This window comes from Schistocerca serialis, chromosome 7, assembly GCF_023864345.2.
Source record: "Schistocerca serialis cubense isolate TAMUIC-IGC-003099 chromosome 7, iqSchSeri2.2, whole genome shotgun sequence".
Classification (NCBI taxonomy): Eukaryota; Metazoa; Arthropoda; class Insecta; order Orthoptera; family Acrididae; genus Schistocerca; species Schistocerca serialis.
Genome location: NC_064644.1, coordinates 141687707 through 141709744, shown reverse-complemented (window position 1 = coordinate 141709744; position 22038 = coordinate 141687707). Strand labels below are relative to the sequence as shown.

At 41.4% G+C, this 22038-nt stretch overlaps 1 protein-coding gene across 3 annotated transcripts in view; it reads right to left on the bottom strand.

Moving 5' to 3' along the window:
• Nucleotides 1-21710, bottom strand: part of LOC126412420 (uncharacterized) — a 379666-nt gene extending 357956 nt beyond the window's left edge. For all 3 annotated transcript variants that reach the window (XM_050082009.1, XM_050082010.1, XM_050082011.1), the window contains exon 1: nt 21629-21710. The gene's annotated coding sequence lies outside the window, so the exon portion shown is untranslated. The remainder of the gene's footprint in view (nt 1-21628) is intronic.
• Between the last annotated feature and the right edge of the window lie 328 nt (nt 21711-22038).

Below are 22038 nucleotides of genomic sequence, written 5' to 3'. Positions count from 1 at the left end.
CAGGTTCATATCCTACCTCGGGCATGGATGTGTGTGAAGTCCTTAGATTAGTTAGGTGTAGGTAGTTCTAAGTTCTAGGGACTGTTCTAAGTTCTAGGGACTGATGACCTCAGATGTTAACTCCCATAGTGCTCAGAGCAATTTGAACCATTTTTAGGATATACCAAGTACTGCTGCTTTCTTCGCGAGTAGGACGGTCATGGCAGGAAATCGCACTGCACACGAGAAACCTGGCCTGAAAGGAAAATGGTGGAGACTGGGATAAAAAATATACAGAGGATTCCCTTAGTTTCCCATGATACCATCTTATTACTAATTTTACACATGAAAGCGATGAATCAAGAAGAAGCCAGTCTGACGGTTGTTCTCAACGTACTGGACTGCCCTAATTTGGCCACCTTACGGCGAACCTTAAGTTTGCTGACGCCCTACTGCTGGTGCTAGCGGACAGCTCCAAAACGGCTGATCTGGTTTTACCTTTTACCCGCGAAAGTGGGTCCCATTCCTCTCTGTGACGTAGGCTGCATTAGCCTTGTCGGCCGCTTGAGATTGGAAGTGATGAGTTGTTGTTTAATCAAGAATACCTTAAAAGGACAAAGACGCCATTGTCAACACCTCTCTGAGTTTGAACGAGGTAGTGGCTGGATGTGCCTTCTGCGATAAAGCAGGAAGACATGGCAAGAATGTAACCACTGTAAACGATTGTTGGTAAAGCTGGTCACGCGAATGCACGGTCCCAAAGAGACCGGGCTCCAGACGGCCACTTGGTGCTACCGAAAGGGACGACAATCGTATTCGGATTGGGGCTCTGGCTCATCGTACTGCTCAAATGTTCAAATGTGTGTGAAATCTTATGGGACTTAACTGCTAAGGTCATCAGTCCCTAAGCTTACACACTACTTAACCTAAATTATCCTAAGGACAAACACACACACCCATGCAGGAGGGAGGACTCGAACCTCCGCCGGAAGAAGCCGCACAGTCCATGACTGCAGCGCCTTAGACCGTTCGGCTCATCGTACTGCTTTTGTAACAGCAATTTGAGCAGCAGTTGTCACCACAGTGACACAGTGAACTGTTACGAATCTGTTACTTCAAGGACAGCTGCCCTGTAGCGCGCATTCCACTGATCCCGAACAATTTGCAGTTTCAGTGGCGCCAAGCGAGAGCTCATTGGAGGACAGGAGGAGGTCTGTTGTGTTCTCTGATGAAATTTGGTTCTGGATCGGTGCCAATGAAGGCCATGCGCTGGTTAGGAGGCGGCCAGCTGACGGCCTGCAGCCAATCTGTCTGTCTGCTAGACGTACTGGACGTACAACTGGATTTAGGTCTGGGGTGCGATTTCCTATAGTAGGAAGAGCACTCTCGTGGTTATCCCACGCACCCTGACAGCAAATTTATGCGTCTATCTGCACTATAGAGGCGTTTTCCAACAGGTTAACGCCCACTCCCATATCGCTGTTGTAACCGAACATGCTCTATAGCGTGTAGACATACTACCTTGGCCTGCTTGATCACCAGTTCTTCCTACAATCAAGCAGATACGGGACATGATCGGACGATAACACCAGCATCAGCCACAATGCGCACTAACTGTCTCTGTATTGACCGACCAAGAGCTACAACATTCTGGCGGTTACAACGGTTGTTAATGTACCAGAATTTCACTTTTGCAGTGGCTTATCTCACGCTTGCATTAACCCATGATCTTGCAATGATAATCTCTTACATATGTTATCTAGACAAATGTATTCGCCAAATTTCATTACTTATAATCAATTATTCGTTGGTGTTACAATTTTTTTCCGTCAGTGTATATACTTAGACTGAGTCATGCAAGAGGTAACCCCCCTTTTGTTTCGTGAACGGTTTTAGATATCGAAACGAGGTTTCCGGCAAATGATAGTACCTAATGGGCACGTACTTAGTATCTAATAAATAATCTTAATTCTTGTACCGATCATAATATTGAAGCAAATATGATTTTTAAAGAGAATGGTATAATGTTTTTAACGTCATCCAAAAGCGCTTGAAAACATGAGTACAGTGATGTAACGCTTGTTAATACTGAGATTGAAACTCTTCGCAAAAGACTCCAAGAAATATTTTAAAACTGAAATCGGCTGTTGCGTTGTAAACACGCTCAAGCGAGGCTATGACGTTGTATCAAGCCTTTCGACTGTTTAGTTGTCTGCACTGCAGGTCAAAAAAGTGGTTCAGATGGCTCTAAGCACTATGGGACTTAACATCTGAGGTCATCAGTCCCCTAGACTTAGAGCTACTTAAACCTAACTAACCTAAGGGCATTACACACATCCATACCCGAGGCAGGATTCGAACCTACGACCGTAGCAGGAGCGCGGTTCCGGACTGAAGCGCCTAGAACCGCTCTACCACAGTGGCCGGCACACTGCAAGTCATTTCTGCATCAATATTTCTTGCAAACAGACATGTACCGCAATGAGGAGAAGTTTGAGATCCTACTTTTATACAGCGAATGTCAAACAAATGCTGTCGAAATGGTAATTGAAAACTGTCTGACGAAACTGTAGTTGTTTATACAAAAATCTGGAAACGTACGCACATTTGAAATAATTTTCCTAAGCCCCATCCGCTGCGCCAGAAGCGAGCATACGCCACAGGTTCATAGACACAGATCAATAGCTGACCCTGTGCGTAGGCTACATGGTAGAGGTGGTTTTATGTTAGTAGGGTAGGCCTGATTTGAAGCAAAAATCCATAACGACGGACCCTGGCATGAGAGCTCTGCTTGGCGTTGTCAACCCCTAAACTGCCGACTCTGCCCGCATTGCTTTTCAATTGTAGTGCATTTCTCGGACTCTTTTGCGGAAGGTTGCAACGCCAGTACTAACAAACGCTCTAGCAGTGTAATTGTTTTTCAAACAACTATTAAATGCAGTTATGAAAAGTATACGTTTCCATAAAAAACTATAGTTGTTTCAATATCTCCGTTGACACCAGAGATCAGAACATTATGCATACAAACCATGACGTGCCCATCAGCATACTGTCAATTGCAGAAAACCTATGTCCGATATCTGGAACATTTCATTTCAGGAAATAAAAGGTTTGTTACGTCTTACGTGACTCACCCTGTGGTTTAACCAAGAGCTAACGCAAAATTTCTGGTGTCATTTCTTGTTTTTCTACCTCGACTAGAATTTTTTTATAGACCAGTGATGTGAAACTGGAGTGCATACATTACTGAAGTTAAAGGATTCAGGTCTCAAAAAAGCATAATTCCACAAAATACGCGAAAGTAAGAGAACGACCAAGAACACTACTTAGTTACAAAACAAACAATAGTCTGTTAGTTATAAAAACATTGACTGATAACTGAATAATAACTTCTGAACCGGTACACTTCGATGACAGCACAGTACGAAAGTGAATGAATAGCAGGAGTTGGAAAACTTTAGAAGATATTTAAATCTTAACAATTTTATTAGAAGTAGCCGACTCGTCATTCACATGAATGTGCAAATAAATTCCCATCGTCAGTCACAAAGCAACTACATTTAAGACATTTGGACCATGTGTATTAGTTTTTAGATGCTATGGCTCTCACCGTTCCTACGCGTGTCTTTCACTTGGTTTCCCACTTCTGATGTTAACAAAACGGATGTTATATGGAGCACATCTACACTTCTTATAAATGCCTCTATTTTTGCAGACAACCTTGTAGGTGGGAGAACCACAGCTATGAGTATGTATCTTGGGTATTAATAATCACTTCAGCTGTATTTTGGTCCTTTATTACTGAACCACTACCGGTTTCGTGGCGTGAAAGCCACATCTTCAAATGGCATATGATTAAAACATTAGAGCGGAAAAGCTCGGAATCTTTGTTCCCAACATTCGTTGTCTGTCAAATATAAAACACCGCTAAATGGTGGTATGTCATGCATTAAAAACTGCCAAATTCCAGTATAGTGGGTAGGTCCAAAGCAAGTCGTATCATAGTGATCGCTTCTCCAGTCTATATGAAGCGGCGCACCGGGGACGCGGCCGTGTGCTCTATCATTTACAGTTTTTAGTGCATGACACCGTCTTTTAGCGGTGTTTTGTATTTGACACACAACGAATGTTGGGAAAAAGATTCCGACCTTTTACGCTCTAATGTTTTGAACACGTGTCACCTAAAGATGTGACTTTAACGCCACGAAACCGGTAATGGTACAATAACAAAGGACCCTCTATTTTTATCGTAATAGTCGCTGAATGTACTCGATATAACATCGTTTCTGTTAATACTAAAGGCAAAAATAACACGTTCAACAGCACCATGCATTTACGTTCATATCATGCTTCGCAAGCCACCTAACGATGTGTGGTGGAATGTACTTCTGGCACCGCTTAGTGAACCCCAATTTCCACTCGTGAATAGCACTTGGGAAGAATGAGTGTCTTTAGCCTCTGGATTAGCTGCCCGAATTTTCTTGTCGTGGCCTTTTTACGAGATGCGTGTGGGAGGAAGGAAACCCCTGAAGACCACAATTAAAAATAGAATTGTTTTGTGACTGGAGGCGAAATTTATATATACATTAGTTGAAGGAATAAGTCACGAACATACTATACGCTGGTGCCACACTACAATGTTAATTATGAAATGAATTAAGGCATTACATAATATCAGATAGACCAGGCTACAAAATGTTTATACAGACTGCCCTTATGAGAAATATCGACACAGGCTGGTATAGTTGTCCTGGCAGTTAATGGAACTGTGGAGTGGTAAAAAGGTTGGGTACTGTATTTGTACCGTGGGTTCAATAGGTCAAGGATGCACATGGATGTGCGGAGATTCATACAACATAAATAAATGTCGCATAAAATCGCAAAATATCGAAAACAGATGGCTGTAAAAGTTAACAGGAACGTAATCTGTGGCTTCACTGTGAAGTCCCACTCATCCATTTGTTGACACGGTGGGCACCTAGTAATATTCATATGGTTGCGCAGGACGGTAGGTGTAGAAAAGATTTATACATCCGCGTAGGGGGTTGTGTATCGCTTAATGAGTGCTCGTATTTACTTAATATTATTTTACGTTTTCTTGGTGTTTTTAGTTTATTATCACTACTAGCCGAATAACCGGCGTTGCTCGGTTATATCGGTTAATCGATCTTCCCCTTCCCCCCTCTCTCTGTCCACCTCCTCTGTGCCCCCTCTCTATCCACCTTCTGCAGCCCCCTCTCTCTGTGCCGTACAATGATATAACTTTGTAGGCACATTCAAAAGCATATGTTGGTTATAAAGTTATATATCCCTTACTATCAAAATGTTTGCAGATGTAGAGAAAATACGTATACTACATTGAACTAACTATTCTAGTGTTGTCAGCGTCCATATAATCTCATAAGGCCAGAAACATTATATTAGCAGATGAATTTTACCTATCTTGCTGTGGCTGTCTCGTTGTCTAGGGTGTCAGTTCCTGTTTATGCTTTACAGTTGATAGATCCAAGGAGTTTTGTTTCGGTAAAAGTCCTGGAATATTGTTTCTTTTTGACATCATCAGTATTTATTCATAATCTGTTATTCCTACAGCACCACTTCTGAAGTAAATACATTGTGCTACATTTCAGCACAACACAAAGAACTTGATACTTGCTGGAACAATCTCGACAACAGAAATTACTATGTCGCGTTTCATTCCTAAAGTTTCTATAAGTATTAGGTGCATAGCTTCCAGATCATTCTAGAGTAGGATGTAGTTCAGATAAATTTTATTATGACTGCCTCAATTGAAATTAATTTTCAGTTACAATTTACATAATGTTTTCTGCAAATAATTATTTACATAAAGAGTTATGTTCCTGAAATTTAATAATGAAGGCTGCAGATTTTGACAATATAAAAACTTTCAGCTTCCTATCTTTGTCGATTGAATTATCGGTAGTAAAATTAGAAAAATTAAAAATTAAAACAAATTTTTTGCATGAATACAAAAGCATAATACAGTTTGTTTCACTGTAAAGTGGTTTTTGACTCAATCAAGTTAAAAAAATGTGATTACTAATTTTCATGCTTCAAGATCTATGTTGCTAAATGAATCGATATGAAAAACAAAATTATAATACAAGAAAAATAGTGTTTTGGTGATCAAATATATGCAGAATTGTCTTTAGATGTGGAATAACATAATTTAAGTATAAAAATTAACTCAAGTTAGGTCAAAATTTATACGCCATCAAACATTTCAATTGAAGTTCGAAAGTTCTGAGGAAGCAGGATTCATTACAGGATACTGTCTGATAAATGTGCTGCGAACAGTGTTAGTATTAAAGAAGTAATAAATTCAAATGTCATGCACTATGCGGCAATTTTTCACACATCTCAGTGTTTATAGCGTACGCCACAACTAAACTATGTGCCGAAATATGATATAATTTTGCACGTGTATTCAGCTATTTGTGAACACCACCTGCAAAATGAGTGGTGAATCTAGTTAGTGCTAAAGAAGTAATAAATTACTACTTTATGACCGATGAGACATTTAATTGCATGAACAGGGAAAATACAGTAAGCGGCAACCTTTTTTCAACATGCTGCTATGCGCATTATTTAGTATTTGAGAACGAGAGTACTTAGTGACTTGCTACAAACTTTACATAGAATTTCAAACCTTTATGAAAATTTTTCTCGCTTACAACTCAGAAAGGGTTGAAAGGAAAAAAGTTGTATAACGTGTAAATTATGCAACGATATTGTGGAAGCACGGAACAAACATACTGAAGAATGTATAAGCATTGTATTCATTACTTTCAATCATATCACGGAGCGCATATGAACCAGGAAAAGCATTTTCGCAAATATGATGTTCAAAAGTTAAAGCGTAAATATTTTACCTACTCCGCGGACTATTCTTCAAATCACACGAATCTTGTATTGCACACTTTATAAAGCAGCCTGTGATGTACCTCAGGGCTGAAGCTATCTTCTTACCAAATTTTGTCGAAATCGGCTCAGCAGGTAATAAAGTTAAACGTCATGAAAGATGTGGCATTTTTTTACGCATCTCAGTGTTTATGACGTCATAAATTCTTAACTGTGCGTCGTGCCATGATATAGTTTTGCGGAGACTTTCAGTGGTACATGTGAACACGTCTGCATAATGTGTCGCGAATACAGTTAGTAATACAGAAGCAATAAATTAAAACGTCATACACGATGAGAAAACGAACAGCGAAAATGCATTAGGCGATAAACTCCCTTTTCTTTCATAATTATGTGGAAGATGTCAGAGAGAGAATGTTTCATAAACGTTTAAAATTGTGTGTAACGTTTGTTGCAAGTCACTAAGTGCTATTGTTCTCAAATACTGATTGAATAGATCGGGATATTCGCGCATCGTGGCCTGCACATTTTTTTCACCACCAAGGTGGTTCTCACCCACACAGCGATTCTTTCCAGACAGGACGTGACATGCGTACGAAGTTTGGTTGAAATGGGTCCACTATTTTCGAAGGAGACATGGAACATCCATTTTTATTATATGTATGAATATCTTTATTTCCGTGATCCGATGTCGATGATATAAAGTTTATTCGGTGCCCCAAGGTATGCTGAAGTTACCTGCGAAAACCACTTGAAAATTCGTGTAGTTGTTTTGGAGATTTGCGTGCTCAAACAGAAACAGATAGGCAAGACGGGTTTTACAGTTTTAATAGCGGTGTTACTGAAACCACGTTGGTCCAGTGGGATGGCGGTGCTATGGCTCAGCGTGTTCGGTTAGACGTCTTTCTACTCTCTGTATTAAAAAAAAAGGTGAACTGTACAACGTTGAACTTGAAAAGTTGTAATGCGACGTCCGCACACATCAACTAACGCGAACACACGCTGAAAAAGGCGGGCAGAGTACTAAAGTTCGGCCTAGGAGGCCACGGGTTCAATCCTTCATAGAGGCGAATATTTTTTCTTGTTCCAGCCCCTCCAGTGTGGCCCCAGATCCATTGCTACTGCTATCAAATAAGTAACGGGTATTACCTCAACACACGCCCTCTCCTAGTAACGTGGCGAAGAAAAGCTGGACTCCACCTAGAGTCGGACCTATTGCCTGGTTACGATCTTGTGGCACAGACTGAGCTTTTGTTACTATTATTAATGAATTACGCTGAAAAAAATCACAAAATTTGACAATTTACAATACTTGTCACACTATGGAAACAGATGGGTGTAGTTAGCTACCCGTTGTGGGCAACAATGGCACTATATCTTGTATCTTGATAACGTGGATAATTGTTACAAAAACGTACGAAGATACCTGATCCTCATTACCTACGTTCACATCCATCGTCTTGGATTTGTCTGTTAGTTACTGCATTCATTACTGATTTTTCAAATACCATAATAATTTAATTGAGAAGACGTTATCGGTCGGAGTTAGAGGAAAGCATCGACAAAGCAATATCTGCGAATAAGTCTTTCCCTCCTCCCTCATTACAAATACGGTAGTAGTGGATGGAAACCTCTAAAAGTTAACAACCTTATAAAGCTATTACCGGAATTTACTTTCAAGAAATGAAGCCTTGTGCTCTGCAAAAGAATACGTTAAATAAAGAAATTAGGTAGCCAAGATCGCGTGTTGTAATATTTTTATTTTATTTCCTCAATAACCAGTTTCGACAGCTATCATATTCGAATCTACAGTGTATCAGGGCAAAAACATTGCTACGACAGCCCGCACATTTACAGCCAGTATAAAAGTGGAAAAATGTAATAAACAGGTATCACAATGTTTTTACACGCCTTACTAGTTATTATGTTGTTTTTCGACTTGTATGCTGATTGTATAGGAGCGGATTGTCATAGTAATGTTTTTCTCCCGGTAGACTGATCCGAAGATGACAGTTAAACTCTGTTATAACCAGTCACAGACGAAATAAAAAAAAAAAAACTTTGCAACACGTGGTCTTGGCAGCCAATTACCAAATATCGGATCGCTTCTAACAACATGTGCAAATTACAAAAAGAATTTGTATCGACTTCAGTGGAGCTTAGGATTCAACAGAGATGCTCAGCCAACGCATCTGGCAGACGATGCGCTAGAGGCGAAGTCACGGTATAGTTTACTGTTAAATTCTGGGACCGTACTTTCCTACGAGAGTCGACCAGTATATTGCTTTCTCCTACGTATATCTCACTAAAAGGCCATGAAAGTAAAATTAGACATATTTGTGCTCACACGGAGGTTTACCAGCAATCGATTTCCCCCAGGCGAGTCGCGACTCGAATAGGAAAGGTGAGAATGACAATCATACATAAATTTCCCTCCGCCACACCCGATAACCTGGTTTGCTGCATATAGGCCTACAGGGGGATAGGCAGAATGATGTGAATACCTGTACTTACTTATGAATTGTTTATTAATAAGGGGTTGGACCCCCATTGGCCCGCAATACAGCTGCGATTCTTCTTGGAATACTGGCATATAATGATTTTATAGCCTCTAGCGGAATGTTATGCCACTCTTCGATCAGAAGCTCTTCTAACTGCTGTAGTGACGAGGGAGGCCGAAATCTGCTCCGGACTCTGCACTCCTATACCGTCCACAAAGGTTCGATAATGTTCAAGTGCGGGGACTGTGCTGGCCAGGAAAGACGCTGCAGTTCAGTTGCATGCTCTTCATACCACGATTGTACTGTCTTGGCTGTGTGAATGAGTGTATTGCCGTCCTGAAATATGGCATAATTGTTGCGGAAAACCTTTGACTCATGGGGTGCACCTAATCACCTTAAGCTATCACATACTCGTTGGCTGTAGGACGGCCTTTCAGAGTAATGATGGGACCAGCGGAATACGATGATATGGCTGCCTACACCATCATACTTCCTCCTGCATGATCAACCGTTGGAATCAAGCAATCAAGATTATAGGCTTCTTTTGGCGTTCTCCAGACGTAAACCCAGTCCGATGTTGGAAATAACTAAAACGTTGACTCGTCGGTCCATATGACGTGTTTCCACTGATCAGCCGTCCAGGATTTATACTCCTGACGCCATGTTTTACGTTTCTCTTTGTTGGTTGTCGTCAGTAATGGTTTCTGTATAGCAGCTAGACCATGAATATTCGCTTTTTGGAGTTCTCGGTGGACAGTGTCGGTAGACACGGGGTCTCGAATGTGGCAACTGAGCTCTGCAGTCACTTTAGCCACCGTAGTTTTGTGTTGTTTTGAGACAATTCGTGTTGGCTCAAATGGCTCTGAGCACTATGAGACTCAACTTCTGACGTCATCAGGCCCCTATAACTTAGAGATACTTAGACCTAACTAACCTAAGGACATCACACACATCCATGCCCGAGGCAGGATTCGAACCTGCGACCGTAGCGGTCGCGCTGTTCCAGACTGAAGCGCCTAGAACCGCTCGACTACTCCGGCCGGCCACAATTTGTGTTAGCATACGACGATCTCTGTCATTTAGTTTTGATTTGCACCCACTATTACCTTTACACGATGATGTATTTCCATGTTTTGCGTAGGCTGTGATGACTTCTGAAACAGTTGCTCTTGAAACATTCCATAAGATGCTCCAGCTAATCGGGCCCCCATAGTCTGTCCGCTTTGGAACTCCGTTAGGTCTTTCATTACACGTCGACCTCGGCGTCTGAATGTAAATACGAAGTGTGTACTACTCGTAAACAAGCTGCACCGATGCCTAGTTCGTACTGAACATGCACAGTCCAGCACGACACGTGCCTTACGTGCCTTGTTGATCGTCAAACACAACCGACCCATTACTACCATTGTTCACATATTTCGTCTATGCCCTGTAGATGTAGATGTAACTAAAAGCGAAGGAGAGATGTGAGGAAGAGAACTCAGTAACGTCTTACAAAAAATGTCTCGAAACACTATGGGATTTAACATCTGAGGTCATCAGTCCCCTAGACTTAGAACTAATTAAGCCTAACTAACCTAAGGACATCACACACATCCATGCCTGAGGCAGGATTCGAAGCTGCAACCGTAGCAGCAGCGCTGTTTCGGACTGAAGCACCTAGAACCGCTCGGCCACAGTTGCCGGCAGTAATGTCTTACGCATGAAATAATGCCTGATGTGTTAATAATTGGCCCTGTTTTTCCGATGTCTGATGATTATCCTCTGTCGCTACAGGTTTCAGTACTAAATAGACTAGCAGAAAAATTCTCCTATCAGAGTTCAAAAAAGAGCTAATATGCCCCAATTTTAGGAGTCTGTGACTGGAGTACCAGCTGCCTATTTCTATCTCACTCAGCACCATTGAAAATTTTCCCAAAAATTTTAGCATCCGAACACATTCGCGCTCTATTTAACGTGCAGCTCACCCTCTCACACCCAGAAGATCCCCTGTTACTCGCTCATATCCAACAGTCCAACGCTGCAATTCTACCCCGCCTGCCTATTCTCGTTCACTCATTCAGCACAACTCATTGTCATATCTCTTTGCGTCTCTCTGTCACTGTCCACTGTCGCACAGTCATGGTCTGCTTCCTTCTGTCCTACTATTACTGCCACCTCTCAGTGTCGTGTCCTCTCTTACCGCTACTACATTATTCCTTCCCACTGTTGCTGCTTCTTCTCACTGCCACTATCTCTCTCTTTCTTGTTGTCACTGAATTAGACTGTCTCTCATTACCTCTAATTGCCACTTGCCCGTCCATGGCTAGTCTTCATGCCTGACACATTGGCGCTGTCTCCTTCACTCTTTTCCTAGCACTGTTCTGTCACTATCAACTACGCTGCACTGCCACTGTGATCCTCTGTTTCTTTCACTCTGTCTCCTTCGCTTTTTCTGTACCACAACGTCTGTCTACTGTCATCCAGTATTTATTACTTTCCCTCTCTTCCTACTGTCTTTTTCTCTCTCAGCATAAAAAAGTCCGAATACGTTAGCATGCTAAAATTTATGGAAAACATTTTAGAGGCGGTGAGGAAGGTTGGAATGAGCAACTGGTATCCCTCTTTTTAGTAAGAGTCTTTTAAAATACTAGCATAATAGCCTCTTTTGTGCTCCGATAGGAGCATTTTTCTGATGGTGTCCTTCTTTTACCTGATACGGCAGTGCATGTCACTCACATGGAAAAGAACTTCATGGGACAGTAAAATTTTCATAATGTACTTGCTTGAAATTGAAATGGTGCAAAACTAAATTATTATACACTTCATTTTATGTGCATAAAATTTTTCATGTGCTTCAGTACTACAACTTAGGGTTCCCGAAACTCTTCTGGTGATAACCGCGATACTTTAGCATATTTCTCCATGCGTTTTCACCTCACACCGGATATTGCATGCATACTTCTTTTCGTGTACAAGAAGGGTAACTTTAAACCACTGTACCTCGGAAACGGATAGAGATATAAAGAAAATTTTCGTTTATTCTAGACAGGGATCTTAGGAATTCATGGAAAAAATTAGAGCCATTTGCTGTGCATAGGCTTTTTGGAATCTGTGGCGGATTTGGTACCCAAAATCCATGTTATCCGGGTTTTCCCAGAAACGGCTCATGAACTAAACTGTGCTTCCGTAAGCACCTTAACGCGCACCGTAGACCACGTCTAATGCAAAAAGAACCAACTGATTTGCTCCAGTTGCCTAAGCTACAGGAAGTGTGTAATATTCAAACTTTGATCCTGTACTATAGGATAGTTACGGTAGGGCGATCCTTATGTTGTGTGTACAAATGGTCCGTAGTTCAAGGACTATCCAAAACACTTGACCCTACCTTTCTATCACCGATAGAACCAGAGGTATCAGCCCGGGAAAAATCCTTTTTTCTGAGCGGCGTTTAGAAAAATATTAGGTAGCGCATGCTGTTGCATGCGTACATATATATTCGTGCAAATTTTTTAGTGCTAATGTTAACGACGGTATCGTAGTTGGGACATTCCACCTAGCATACGAGAAATGTTGCAAATTGCAGTAAAACTAGTTAGTATCTGAGTATAGTTTATAAGGTCATGAAATCATACGGTGTGGATACAAATGACTTTCGACATCTGCTACACTAAAACAACCAATTACAGTGTAGTTAGGTGACTAGATACAGCTGCTGGAAATTTGAAGAACTGCATGCTTGCCAAGGTTTCCAGTTTATCCAGTGAAAAGTTTCACTGCATATACACATAATGTACAGCTTCGTTTCTTTCCTGTGAAGATGGTCGCCATGGCCGGAACCGGTAGAAAATAAATAATAACTCTGTACATCTGATGAAAAACATGCAATTTTTCGAATGCAATACCTTCATCGTTACTCTGCGAATCACTGTGAAGGGCTTGATACAGGGAACTTGTTATTACACCGTATATTGACATTTCTTTCCGTTCCATTCACGAAAGGCGAATACCGGAATTTATCTGCATGATTGTAAATTTGTATCTACGCTAGCGACCTGCCCCAGTTTCGGACTGGTAGCACTATCGACTGCAGGAAGACTTGGCGGCGTAGCGCTTTAAATTATACACACTTGTTCCGAGACTAGTTATACTGCTGGCGTATGAGCGACGCCAACGCAGTAACTGCGGCGGCAGTTTGCACCAACTGTAAACAACATTTCTGGTCAGGCGGTGTTAGGTAGTGGAACTACGGCATTAGCGTGTCAACGTTGTTGCGTCACAAATCGCATTAGTGGATCGAACTGTACATCTCTAAATCAAGTATTCAGTACAATCTCCAGAATGTTTTGAGGAAGTGAAAAGTGTGTGCGGAGTTTGTCCTGCACGCTTTGAATCTCGAATAAAAACGACTACATGTGGGCCCGCATCTCGTGGTCGTGCGGTAGCGTTCTCGCTTCCCACGCCCGGGTTCCCGGGTTCGATTCCCGGCGGGGTCAGGGATTTTCTCTGCCTCGTGATGGCTGGGTGTTGTGATGTCCTTAGGTTAGTTAGGTTTAAGTAGTTCTAAGTTCTAGGGGACTGATGACCTAAGATGTTAAGTCCCATAGTGCTCAGAGCCATTTGAACCAAGCCATTTGACTACATGTGGTGCCAGCACCGACTTGACTAGAATGAAAAACGACGACAATTCTTTTCTGGAAAAAAATCATCGGGGTGACGTAGACTAGTGTTATCAATACGACCTTAGAGAGCGTAGAATGTGTCTCCGGAGGTTCGGAAAGATCAAAGAAGGTGCGAATGTGACGTGCGAGCTGAACAAACAACATCCCAAAGAAGAACTTTTCTGATTTTCATGCGGTTTTATGAACGTTCTGGGCGCTGTACTGAAGTGAAAAGGAATGAGGGAGACTATACGAGACATCCGAAGCATTGAAACCACCATATTTCCAGTATTTTTTTTATGAACTCTGCCTCGAAACTTTTTTCGTCTGGCAAGGTGCACAAACGTTCCTCTTGATTGAGTCTATCTATTAATGAAAACAGTACCAAGACCCCTACAGTAGACCCTGATATTGACCTTCATATAGGCCTATAGAGACAGAAAAAACAGTAGTGTATTTTAATTTACAATATGTGAAGATGTACTTACATACTCTGCAAGTCACTATGCAGCGCATGGCGGAGGGTCTTTTGTCGATTTCCTGTCCCATTACATTCGCGTATTGAGCGACGGAAAAATGACTTTCTGCATAACTCTGTACGTGCGCTAATCTCTCTCATTTATTCTCATGGTGTGTACGCGAGTTATACTAAGGTTGCAGGATAATGGTTGCAGAGCCGTCTTAGAATATTGGTTCCCGAAATTTACTCAACATGGTTTCACGAGAAACACCTCGTTTTTATTCCAAGGCTAGTTACATAGTAGTGTTTATAGTTTCTGCTGTAAATGACGGCTCTTGAAATTTTCTGAGCAGATTTTGGGAGATGTACGGCATCTTTCTTAGTATGTCTGCCAGCGAAGTTTCTCCAACAGTTACTGTACGCTCTACCGCCAGTCAAGTAAAACTGTGACTTTTCGCACGGCGCTTCTGTGTGTAAGCTCGGTGTATCCTGTTAGTCCGTCCTAATGTTGAGCGGTATTCCAGGGAGGATGCTACATGTGTTTTGCATGAAATCACTTATCAGTTTACTAATTACGCCATTTATAGTACTTGTAACCCTGCCTATACGGTCGATCTATTTCATATCTACTCATTGTTACTGTCAAATACTTGCATGGCATGACGGCTCTAGTTAGGACTCAGTAACGTGTAGTCAAAGGACACCACGCATTTGCGTTGCGTGAAGTCCTCAACATCATGGTAATTAAAGCTATAGAGTCGCAACTGTCAATTCACCAATGAATATAACTGACAACTGTGGCTCTAGGCTTTTAATTACCTCGGATTTTAAACCACAGTCGTCTGTTCCACGTACAACAAATCAAAATTTATAAATCCAACACTTTGCTTTTCTCCATATAGAGCGCTAGGTACCAGTATTTGCACTAAGCTGTTCCTTTTGCCGATCTGTAACAGATATTTCTACAGATTTGTACCACATAGAATTTCCTCAAAGATAAGTGAATCACAAGCAGAAACCTTCCGACTGCAGCAAAATACTACCCGCTAATTCTTTAATCTGCCACAGTCTGTGTCACAGCATGTGTCGCGTCAGTGTCTGTAGCTAACTCTCCACCGAGGATTACAGTAGTTACGCTGAGTGTCAGAAAATTTTCAATACATTCCCAAACCTGTTTAGATATTCCATTCTAGAAGGCGTCGATGAGGTACTCAATGAAAGCCTTTCGGAAGTCTGGAAACACCTACCCTACGTGGTCTCCTACAGAGTCACTGACGGTATCGTATACGTGAAGAACACCATTTGTGTTTCGCCTGATCAATGTTTTTAGAACCCATGCCGATTTCCATGGAAAATATGGTGTGTTGCAGGTAAGTCATTATTTCTGAACTCAGACTACGTTCCAATTTTCTGCTACAGAATGGTCGTTCTGAGGAACAGTTCCATTTCTTGTACTATACATAGGAGTTCGTACCTCTGCTCAAGGGAGTGGATGTAATATACTCTGATTCAGTCCCGCGAAGCATTCCTTTTCTTTTTCTTGCCATTAGCTGAATATTGACGGGGTCGGTAGGTTGTTCTGGAATTGGCAGTGTTAATGGTGGAGTACGTCCGGTTACCGTTCCTGACTCAGAATAGAATACACAAAATAGATTATGGAATATGTTGAGTGTAGTATGTGCGAAGAGATGAAACGATTAGTAAAAGGTGAAATGAGGTAAAGGCTTGCGTCAATAACGAAGAGACTCATGACCCAAGAAAAACAGAGAGAGTGAGACTGAGGAGTGACAATATGTCGCCAAGCGAGTGGAGGGAAGGCAGAGAATAATTTTATCACTATCCTAAAAAAATCCGAGTCTTGTCTTCATCATCGTTTTCTCCACTATTACCGTACTCCTCCACTTTCACGCTCGTTATTACCGTTCGATATTCTCGAAGTTTCTTTTCTCGCATTGAGAGTTCCAGTACTAAAGTTATTAGTTAATTCTTGTCAGTTTATATTAACCACGAGTGAGTTACATATTTTGACCAGCTCCCAAGAACAGTGCTAATCACAGGAATCGTCACCTTAGTGTGCGCGAGTAATGAATGGATGGGCAAATATCTATTAGGTACATTGCGTATGTAGATTGTGGACAGTTGGGAATGTGGGTCTCGCGGGAAGCGTGCAAGGGACAAGTCCCAGCAGTCGCGCTCTTCATCTGTGTCCTCGGTGGCTCAGATGGATAGAGCGTCTGCCATGAAAGCAGGAGATCCTGGGTTCGAGTCCCAGTCGGAGCACACATTTTCATCTGTCACCATCGAGGTATATCAACAACACCTGTCGGCAGCTGAGGGATCTCAATTAATTATCATTTAGTGCCAATTTCGTTTGATCCAATTGTTGCAATGGGATTTCCTCGTTACACTTTCATTACTGGCGTCTGCGAAAAATTTGAATTGAAAGTAAAGTATAATAAATGACAATTAAATCTCCACCTAAAGACTTTTTATCAGTAATACTGATAATGCTGGTTCAGCAATCCGTGTAAGTTGAGATTTTTAAGTGGCCAACATTTTTTTCTAGAAAGGTCATGTGTTCATTTAGACAGATGTTACATGACAAATCCTGATAATAAGAAAACTGTGTCATTAGACAAAATTTTGAGACAGATTTGAAACTTAACATCTCAGTCGTCAAAAGAAACACTCGGGATTCATACAAAAATCACCCTTTTAGTCATTTCATGAACAGATTTGCAGAAACGAAATGTGTGCTTATATATACTAGCCGGGGAAGAAATGTGAGAATGTTCATGTTTTGCTTCACACTGAATGGAGTTGATTAGGCCGGGAAGGTTCCGATCAAGTTTCTGAAGTACTTACAGTTACATGGATGATTTTTTCCAGCAAAAATAGTCTACCAAAGTTTGAACTAAAGATGCTGTTATTACTGCTCATGTGATGTCAAATTATGCTATACAGTCTGAAAAATTTAAGAAGACGATAACATTACTACAAAAGTCTGACCTGTCACCGGCAGCCAATTAGCCTGCGATCACGCGTGATTATATCTCCGTCTGTTATCGACACGCTGCACATATCTGCCTCGATCACGTCGTTCACCCGAGAACTTTTCATACATCATATAGGTCTGCGCAAACTGAAGAATAACAAACTAAGCGTATCCATTATGGGTACTGTAGAAAATTTGATATAGCATTACAAATGCAGGTAAATATGAGCAGTCACTCTTGAGGTTTTTGAGCAATTACGTTATCTCAGTATTCGAGCCTATCCAGACTCATAGTCAGATGGAGCACGCAGAATTTACATATGAATTTTTTATACGCGTTGTTGGGTTCTGGCTTGCTGGCATCTATCATTTTCTTTGCTTATCGCTTGCTGAAATTCGTCAGTGCATGCTGGTGGCTTTTGGTGACAGTTTTTATGAAGAATAGTGATTGATGTTGTGGCTTATACACAATAAAAATGAAAGATACCAGGTGGTATTAACAACAGTACCATCTATCAGCAAGACAGTTTCCAGCATCACATTTCAAAAATATTCGACTTCATCATTAAGGTATATTAGACTAACCACCTGCTGGCAGCTACTCGATACGTTCTTGCACTCACAGCGTTTGCGAAACTAACAGCCAACCCATACGGCAGCGTGTCAGTCTCCATATCATCAAGATAGAATGACGTTAAGACCCTACCCTCCCCTCCCCCCCTCCCCGTCCTCTTCTTCCTACTCCCAAATTCTGCCTTCCCCCTGCAGTTCATCATTACTTGACTGTCCTGTTACTGAACAGTTCCGTCTATCGCTGATGCTTTTCTAGTGTTATAAGGATCGTGTGCAAGCTTAGGCTTCGGCGACTGGAGTGATCTGTCAAGCTCTTCGTCAGCCTGACGAGGGCAGCGACAGTATTGGCTGAAACGTTCGAACACGAAGCTTTCACACATTCTGAAGAGATTTAAGCCGTCGGCGCACTGTACGAGTTACCTAACGTTGACGCGATGCTCTACGAGTTTTGAGACGTCACTTCCTGCAATTTCACGTCGAGGAGTCTTTCGTCACATGAAGCACAAAATAAGTTCCGCGATACTTGCGCCACGTGTCACTTAAAGTACAACCAATAGGAAGCAAGAAGGCTCCATACGTCACAAGCAGAAAGCTTGAGGCGCTCATAAAGCAAGACGTCACATTGTACTTGTGTTCAGCAGAAGCTCATATTCGGGTGATTTTATAGCTTGCACCTAATGAATTTATGCTGTTCATAAGCATCAGCACATTGAATGTCTCGTGGAGACTCGCCGTTAATAAGATTTTTTGTAGTAAAACAACGGGAAACGTAATTTTGGTGGAATTTTCATATGTAGTTATTACCGCGTTATAACACGCGTGTTATCAGAGTAAGCCTTTTTGAGGCAACGGCACATCGAAGACTCATGAAAAATGTGTCGTCCTTGTTAGAATTTGTTATAATTAAATGCAAATTAATAACATTTCGGTGACTGAAACCTATAAGAGACTACAAGATAAAATACAAAATCGCTCCTGAAAAAGCTACAGCCTAGCAAAACAAAAACCTCAATTTTTATAGACGACAAGCGTTTGGATTTAGGCAAAATGTTAGATTATTTGCGAAACATACACTCTATTTTAAGAAGGAAGATAGACATGGAGGATTGTGTTACTTTTCTTTTTCGGTTCCACGAAATGGAAAATTTTTCTCATAATTTAATTCAGTATTAAGAAGAAATTTAATTAAAATAAGTAACGAAAAAGAAAGAAGTTGCCACATCAAATTATTATTTGGTTAATTAATTTCTTATGTTTATCAGGGAAATTATTATGTTTTAACAAACAAGATAAAAGGCACAGAAACCTGGTCGAAGAGGCAGTTTAAGGTGAGCGAAAAGAAGGGCTACAAGGGGAGGGAAGGAACCGTATAAAAAGAGCGTAGTGAGGAGGGACTCCATGTTGCGGAATGGAGGTTAGGATGGTATAAGGTTATAGTCCTGTCACATAGACTTTTTTTTCACCATCGCTTTTTCAAGAAGGTAACGAGCTTTTCTTACGAGATTAATAGAAATAGTTCCTGTAATACTTGGTGTTATGAAAATGTAAGTCCATTCTCTGCCTGAAGAGTGAAATGTTCGATTTGGTGAAATTTTACAAGCTGATGTTCTTACTGACTGGAGATGTGTCGTTCCTTTTTGTCTTATTGCAAGTTCATGGACATTAAAGTTTTTATTTATGTATACCACAGACAGAACAACATGATTGGCAAGTGGATGAGGGAGGAAATTTGCGTTTTAACAGCACCAACGACATTTTCTTGAACATACTGTATTGTCTGCGGGCCAAATAAAACCGACAACTGCCGCTGGAAAGCGCCGAGACCACAAAATCACGTTAAGTAGATCATCCCGTGTGCCGATGGCGCTATGTCTGATGACGGATATACCATCTTCGTGCACGTCGACGTCTGCTGCTTCGTCCCATATGCCAATGGTTTTAGTGTAGGGATGGCGGTTATCGCTGAAACGACGGGTTTTCGGGCATCAGCTTTTCTTCATCTTCAGTTTAATCTGACTGTTAAAAACCACTAAAAATAAGCGATGTATGAAGTAACCTATTTTCAGTTTTTTACTGTTGTTCTTGTAACAGACGTACATATCGAACAGAAAATTTCTAAGTCTCTCTGAGGCGTTTGTATTACAAGTTTCGAGATACTTCGAATTAAAGTATCAAGTAAAACAGGTACACGAAAGAGTCCATATACTGTTCGTTGCTTTTCTCCAAGAGTTATGAGGGTTTGAATACTATAAGAAAATTCAGCAGTATTCTGCTATTGATTCTAGTTTTTTGAAACTCTGCTCAGATATCACTTTGTAATCGAGGATCATACTATTATTTGAGCATTACCAGCAAAGCCAGCCTTGAAGTATGAAAACTGAGATTGGAGGACTGTATTTTTCGTGTTAAGTTGTCCGTGTCCAAAGGCCATCAATAGATAAGGGCGTATGTAGACACAAGCAGCAGGTAAGCTACTTTCTATTTTATAACAGACAATGAATGAACTGTTAAGTTTTTCATTTATTGCTGGTGCCTTAATTTCCTTTCTCTTTTGTTATTATATATAAATAGCAGACAAATAAGAGGCGGTCCTTTTCTTTCATTATTTCGAACGAAAAACCCGCTGCGTGGTCAAGTATCTTTATTCACTTTTTAACAGAAATTTGAATACAATTGATTTTTTGACGAGGGAACTAAAAATGCTGTTTCAAAAATTTCAAACGAACAAGTTATATTGTAGGCAAAATAGAACATTTACCAGGAATAACTACTTGGCAACAGTTAAAATTTCAGAAATGAATTGAGTTAATGGCCAATATGCACTGTCCAGTTCGTAAATACTCTTCTACAATGTGTTGACTTTTAAGTCGACTCCTTTCATCAGAAACAATAGAATTCCAAGGTGATACAATCCTTCGTAAGCCACAGAACTTCAAATCAGTGATGAAATTTTTAGGCTACAATTGACAAGCCTGACATACATCTTCAAAACGCTTCCAAAAAAACGAAACGCTCGCTGCTTCTGGGTAGAAAAGGGCAAGAGGTACAGAACAGTCTCAGGAATGCTGTATCGATTATAATGTCATGTCTTTGATCCTGGTTTCTGTCGGCGTTGTTATTAAATATCTCTGATCGTTTTTATTTCGTTTTCTATAATAAACCAACATTTCAAAGGAATGGAAATTATACGACCAAACGTTACTCTTTTTGAAAAAAAAGTTTTATTTAAATACCAAAAATTTTAGCACCACTGCTATGACAAAGTGATGTAACGGTTTTTACCCACTAATAGTAAAGAAATAATAATAAAAAAGTTTTATAACAGAGTCCAAAGGAACAGGGAAAAATACCGGTTATTCAGAACTAAAATAATGGTTTCGATTTTAGCCGGTCGGTGTTTCCCATCCCTAATTTAGTGGCAACATGTAAACGGATGTTGGTGGATTGCCCGGTAGTGTCTTGATGAGATGCTACGGGAAGAGTAGATTATCGGGATGTCAGCTTTGACAGGTCGGGCCTGCATTCCACGGCCTCCAATTCCCGTCCTAGCAGCAAGTGGGGGCTTGGCAACTGGTAGCGGCGGCGCTCCGGTACCTACCTGTTGCCCGGTGCCCTGGCGGCGTGGCGGCGGCCCGTTGCGGACTGCCGCCTCCCGCCGGATCGTCGCCCACCGCAGGTCCCGCCCCTCTGCCGCTGCAGCCGCCGGTCACCGGCGCCGCCCACCTCCCACCCGGACCCGACACAGCGCCGCCCACCACCGCACACGTAACACCCGACACTGCCGCGATGCATTTCGCCGTCTCTTCTCATCCCCGACTAGACGTGTACAAATTCTCCTTCCAGCATGCCTGCCCCTATCTTCACCGCAATAATTTAAGCAGCTGAACTTGTCGCGACCTAAACACGACAACCACGGATGTTACAATCATGCTCATAAATTACGGATAATGCTGATACATGGTGAAACAACGCTCTGGTGGGAGGTTTGCGGGTTTAAATCACCTCGGG